Source organism: Mauremys mutica, chromosome 18, assembly GCF_020497125.1.
Source record: "Mauremys mutica isolate MM-2020 ecotype Southern chromosome 18, ASM2049712v1, whole genome shotgun sequence".
In the NCBI taxonomy this organism is placed as follows: domain Eukaryota; kingdom Metazoa; phylum Chordata; order Testudines; family Geoemydidae; genus Mauremys; species Mauremys mutica.
Genome location: NC_059089.1, coordinates 4,366,645 through 4,371,751, shown reverse-complemented (window position 1 = coordinate 4,371,751; position 5,107 = coordinate 4,366,645).

Sequence of the window (5,107 nt, the reverse complement as noted above, 5' to 3'; positions counted from 1 at the left end):
CACCTGGGGGGTGGATGGGTTGTAGCCAGTGCTGTGGGGTGGATGGGCTGTAGCCAGCACCTGGGGGGTGGATGGGTTGTAGCCAGCGCTGTGGGGTGGATGGGCTGTAGCCAGCGCTGTGGGGTGGATGGGCTGTAGCCAGCACCTGGGGGGTGGATGGGTTGTAGCCAGCGCTGTGGGGTGGATGGGCTGTAGCAAGCGCTGTGGGGTGGATGGGCTGTAGCCAGCGCTGTGGGGTGGATGGGCTGTAGCCAGCACGTGGGGGTGGATGGGCTGTAGCCAGCGCTGTGGGGTGGATGAGCTGTAGCAAGCGCAGTGAGGTGGATGAGCTGTAGCCAGCACCTGGGGGGTGGATGGGTTGTAGCTAGCGCTGTGGGGTGGATGGGCTGTAGCCAGCGATGTGGGGTGGATGAGCTGTAGCCAGCACCTGAGGGGTGGATGGGTTGTAGCCAGCGCTGTGGGGTGGATGGGCTGTAGCAAGCGCTGTGGGGTGGATGGGCTGTAGCCAGCACGTGGGGGTGGATGAGCTGTAGCAAGCGCAGTGGGGTGGATGGGTTGTAGCCAGCGCAGTGGGGTGGATGGGCTGTAGCCAGTGCCGTGGGGTGGATGGGCTGTAGCCAGTGCAGTGGGTTTGGATGGGCTGTAACCAGTGCCATGGGGTGGATGCAGGGCCAGTGCAACCACTAGGCAGACTAGGCAGCCGCCTAGGGCGCCAAGATTTGGGGGTGCTGCCACCAATCAAGAAGCTGGCTGCAGATCGTATAGGATAAGAATGCTCCCAATGAATTGCTCTCCTACCTTTAGAAAGTCAGCGAAGTCCTTTGAGTTGATTGCTGTGTTGATAGGCCCATTTACACAGTAATAGCCCCTTTGGCTTGTAGCTTGCCCAGCAGCCGGAAGGAGAGTGGGCAGCTTGCCACAGGAAGTGTAAGACCCCTGCTGGGGCTGAGCTGTGCTGTCAGTGAGGTGCAACTGGGGCCGGCTTGCATGGCATGCTCGGAGAGCAGGCTGCAGGATTTGCAGGCAGAGGCTCTGCTGCTCTCTGGGGAGAGAAGAGAGGGACGCCGCAGCTGGCAGCTTTGTGGGCTCTCTCGCCTGGAGGGGTGGCTAAGCTGCTTTAACCCACTTCCCTGCACCCCAGCTTTCTACCCTCCCGACCCTGCTTTGGCGTGAGGGCAGCACACTCTCTGCCTCATAGTCCTGCCTGCCCCACGTCCCCCTGCCGGAGCGAGAGCCCAGCATTCAACTCCCCAGCCCGGGTGCAGGATGGACTCCTGAAGGCAAAGCAGGCCACATGCTCTCATTGCCCTGTTGTAATTGCACTTGGCCCGCTGCTGCTGCATGCCAGGGACTGGAGAGGAGAGTGCCCATTTCACCTTGCGGCTCTTTGAATCCTACCCTGCCCGCCGCCCCCCGGCCAAACCCAGATTGCGCCCTCTCCCCCTTCCACACCCAAACCCGGTCTGCTTCTCTTCCCCTCCCCAGCCAAACCCCATCCTCCCAGTTACTGAACGAGTCTCCTCCCCTTGCACTCCTCAGCCAAACCCGAACCCCGACTGACCGAACCCAGTCTGCTTCGCTTCCCTTCTCTATCAAACCTGATTCCTTCTCTGATTGAACCCAGTCTCCTTCCCTTCCTCACCTAACCCGATACCCGACTGACTTAACCTGGTCTGCTTCCTTTCCGCTCCTCAGCCAAACCCAATCCCCCACTGACCCGAACCCAGTCTGCTTCCCTTCCCCACCAAACCCAACCCCCAGTATGATGGAGTATCTGCCATTCTAATTTTATAAAAACAACAAGGAGTCTGGTGGCACCTTAAAAACTAACATTTATTTAGGCATAAGCTTTTCTGGGTAAAAAAACCCACTTCTTCAGATGCATGGAGTGAAAGTTACAGATGCAGGAATTATATAATGACACATGAAGAGAAGGCAGTACCTCACAAGTGAACCACCAGTGTTGACAGGGTCAATTCAATCAGGGTGGATGTGGTCCACTCCCAATAATTTGATGAGGAGGTGTCAATTCCAGGAGAGGCAAAGCTGCTTCTGTAGTGAGCCAGCCACTCCTAGTCCCTATTCAAGCCCAAATTAATGGTGTTAAATTAGCAAATGAATTTTTAGTTCTGCTGAAGTCTGTTTCTGAAGTTTTTTTTGTTCAAGAATAGTGACTTTTAAATCTGTTATAGAATGACCAGGGAGATTGAAGTGTTCACCTACTGGCTTTTGTATGTTACCATTCCTGATGTCCGATTTGTGTCCATTTATTGGAGCTATTGGGCCATCTCATTAAAATAGCCACTCTGATTACCATTTAACTCGGGCTTAGTCTGGTTTAGCATAAACCACTAGGAACTGTTGAAGCTAAATTGAAATCAGCTGCTCTAAACCAAAAACTGAGCAGCCCCACAGGTTTGCAGCCATTAAACTAAAGGGTTTTAAAACCCCTTTGAGTTAAACCAAGGACCGTCTCTAGGCACCAGCAAAGCAAGCATGTGCTTGGGGCAGCACATTTCTTGGGGCAGCAAAAAACCTAGAGCCGATCCTGGTGGCAAAGATGGCTGCATTGAATACAGCAGCACTGTGGATTTGCTCTCTTCGTGTCATGTCTTTCAAGGTGTTTTGCGAGGCGGCTGCGGGGTTAGGTTGCTGCTGCAGGCGGGAGGCAGACGCGGACCTCGCCGCATAACCTGGGGTGGGTGTGCCATGAAGTGCATAGGGGTAGCTATTTCTGGGGATGGTGGACAGTGATTACCTGGAGAGGAGGATGTAAAAACCCCCCAGAGTGCTGCCTCGAGGAACTCCTCTGCCCTGGAAGGGCCACTGCCCCTGCGAACCCTGTTTCCAGCTGAGATCAGCTGTGTCAGGTCCGGGCCCCGTCAGACGCTGTAATCTGTGTTGGGCATCTCTGAGGGACAACTGTACTTCATGAGGCTGTCAATGTTTTAATCTCTGTCACTGAGTAGAAAATCCCACCTGTACCCCAAGGGACCTGGGCTCGCTACCCAGGGGGAGCCAGGGTGCAAGGAGGGAGCCTTCCCCTTGGCCAGCTCTTGGTCAAAATGCACCAAGGAAAAACTGGGGTAATGGAGGGGTGCAGAGGACACAAGTTACGCAGATTGCTCTGATTCTATAGAAATGTCAGCTGGTGCCGGGCGGAGAGGGGAGGTTTAGCTCTCTAAATGGCTGTATAAAGACTTTTGCCATAGAGTTAAAAGAACTGCATTGTTACCATGTGTTTGGGGGCTTTTCCTGTAGCTTTTCCTGTAGCCAGGAGGGGAGGGCAGGGCAGGGCAGGGCTGCTGTTAAACTACCATTCAGTTGGGATTGGGGGGGTCTTTAATTCAATATTAAAACCCCGCTCCCTACTTTGCAGCAGTCTTCCCTCGAGCCAGGCCTGGGGTGCAGGGGTGGAAAGGCGCATTGCCCAGTGCTCTTGCATTTCCTGACAGATGCTTAACCCATGCAGTGCTGTGGCGGGGGGTCGCAGTGTCTCACCCTTCAGAGCAGGGGGTCAGTAAAGCCCCTGCTGGCTGGCGGGCGTGCCCCGGGCAGCACAGAGCAAAACAAAACAACAAAACATTGCAAAGTACAAACGTGTAAAAGCCAAAAAGGAGGTGGCCAAAAATTTTTTTGCTTGGGGCGGCAAAAAACCTAGAGCCGGCCCTGGTTAAACCAGCACAGCTCTCTCAAGCAGCCCAGGCCTAGGCAGGGCTGGTGCTTGCAGTGGGAGGACCCAGACCTCTAGCTTCAGCTGCCCCCTTGTAGAACCCTGCTCCAGGGCTTTGAGGCCATTGTCAGGAACACATTTCAGGGCTTGTCTGTTGGCCGGGTACCCAGCCCAGCGCTTTAGCTCTGGGGGAGCCCACAGCAAACAAAGCACAGTAGTTGTTAGCAGGCAGTTCCTTTTCTGGAACCAGGGTGCACTCCAATGGGGCGAATACTGGGGCTGGGGCAAGAAGAGACATGGCTTTGGTGGTTTTGTGGCCACAGAAAGCCTGGAGGAAAGACTGACGTTACCCTCCCCCAGGCACAGGGGTAAAGGAGAGGTGAGCAGGGCCAATCCCATAGCCACAAGGTTAAGCAGGTTAAGTCAGATAGGCACAACAGAGCCGGGAAGGGATGGGGATGGGCGCAGGTAGTGCTGCCCTGTTGCCCCAAGGAATCCAGTGTGTTTATGTTGCTCTGTCAGGTGGTTTTGCCTCTTTTGAATGGGAAGGTGCTGGAGCAGAAGCAGAGCCTAGGGTGAAAGGAGGCTGAGGGAAGCAGTGTTGGGGGAGAGGCTGGGGTTGGGGACAAGGGCGATGGGGATCAGTGCATTTCAGTGAGCTGGGGTAAGGGACACGGACTAGGATGGTTACTGACACAAAGGGGAGGCAGGATGGCACAGTGCTTAGGGCTCTAGCGTAGGATTCAGGAAGAGCCATGTTCAGTGTTCTGGTCTGCCACTGGTGTCTCCTGTGACCTTGGCCAGCCACTGACATCCTGTGTGACCCCAGGCTGCCAAATCTCATATCATCCTGGTCTGCTGCATGCATCCCATGTCCCTGGCTGGGTGGGTGAACTTTAAGTACTCTCTAACAAAGCTGCTGCTCTTGCATTAGGCTAGACCCCTCCCACCCATTTTAAGCACTAGCCTCTCCCAGGTCCATCCATCCATAAGCCTCAGAAGAAAAGGGGGTTGGCCCCATGGCTTATCTGGCCCATCCCCTCTGCACCGAGGCTGCCAGCAGGCTGCCTGTCCATCCATGGGGCGCTGCCTGTGAGCTGGTGTGTGGGGCCCAGCAGCCTGAGACAGAAGGGCTTTCCCTCTTGACCCACCAGGTGAGCCTCAACCCTGAGCTGCCCGGGCCTGCTCTGGGGGTGGAAGCTGATGCACATGACCTAATTCCCTCCTGTTGGTATTTTTATCCCCTCCCCTGCCAGCGCCTCTCTCCGGTGCCAGCTGCGTGCTGTAAACAAGTCACTGACAGCCCTTTGGAGCTCAGTGCCTTGTGTGCTGCTCCATGGAAATCAGTTGCAGCCTGCACAGTGAGAGGGCACTGTCCTCCAACTGGCCTGGGACCCTCTCCCAGGCCAGCACAGCTTCTCGGGAGCAGCTAGC